The sequence below is a fragment of the Chaetura pelagica genome, unplaced genomic scaffold (genome assembly GCF_000747805.2).
Source record: "Chaetura pelagica isolate M959 unplaced genomic scaffold, ChaPel_1.0 scaffold757, whole genome shotgun sequence".
In the NCBI taxonomy this organism is placed as follows: domain Eukaryota; kingdom Metazoa; phylum Chordata; class Aves; order Apodiformes; family Apodidae; genus Chaetura; species Chaetura pelagica.
Genome location: NW_009970727.1, coordinates 727,293 through 728,389, shown reverse-complemented (window position 1 = coordinate 728,389; position 1,097 = coordinate 727,293). Strand labels below are relative to the sequence as shown.

Below are 1,097 nucleotides of genomic sequence, written 5' to 3'. Positions count from 1 at the left end.
GCCAACTGTCCTTTTATAAAGGAATCACAGCTTTCCCCCAGCTCTTCAATTCTTGAACATCACTCCCATGTCCTCCACGACGAAAGGTCACACAGCGAGGCTGCTGGGCCAAACTCTCTCCTGCTGTAACTTCCCTCATCTCCAGAAACAAAAAGTTAAAAGGATGGGTTTGGTTTTTTTGCTGTTGTGCTTTCTTTTCCAAAGCAAGTTCACTTAAGCCATGAGCTTGGATCAGCTCAGGTTTAGATGCCAGCAGGCATAATGTCTAGGCAGAGCTTCTCCAAACTTATAGCTTACAAAAACTGTGAACTAAGAACATATTCTAATTCAGTGTTTACATTAGACACCAGTCCAAACTATTAGCTGACAGCTGTGCTTTCCAGCTAGTGAGCAGAGTAGGCTTAGCACGTTGACACTTCCCATTGGAACCGTGAGCTCTTTTAGTGGGCTCCTCAGCCTCTACGAAGTGTGTATTTCTTGTTGCTAACCAGATGAACAGATCTCAGCATCTGGTTGCTGCTTAATTGCATGAATCAGGAAGAGCAAGGTGAGCTTCTCCTCCTGCCCTGAACCAGAAGGGCACAGCAGCAAAGTGAGTGTGAAACGAGGGGTATCCCTGAAGAAGCTTTTATGTCATGAAGGCAGAAACCTACGGGGGTCCAGGCTGAGCCCTCCCAGCTCCCAGTGGCTGCAAGTCCCACTCCTGTGGGACAACTGAGCTCCCACCACCCCAGCATCACGTATTGATCATAAAACGGGTGCTGCACAGACAGCCTGCACGCATCCATCACTACTTTTTCATTACCTTTAATTAAATTCCGATATTATGCCACCGGTACTTCAGCCACTTTCATTACTTTCTTTATAGGCAGCAGCAGGAAAAAGCAATTACTGTACATCACCGCCTCGCCAACATAAATTTTTCAAGTTGATGCCTGTTTTTTGCCTTTTTTAAGCTGCAAAGCATGGAAGGAACCTCCTCCCCTGCAAATATCCCGAGGACATAGGTCCTGATCCTGCCAGAAGTGGTGGGAAAAGCTCCGGCCTGCCCGGGGGGTGCAGGGTCAGCAGCTGCCACACGGCAGGCGGGGAGAGGG

General features: G+C 48.3%; 1 protein-coding gene across 1 annotated transcript in view; it reads left to right on the top strand.

Annotated features, from left to right (window-relative positions):
- The window catches only part of LEMD2 (LEM domain containing 2), a 13,884-nt gene that overhangs the window by 332 nt on the left and 12,455 nt on the right, over nucleotides 1-1,097 (top strand). The window lies entirely within an intron of this gene.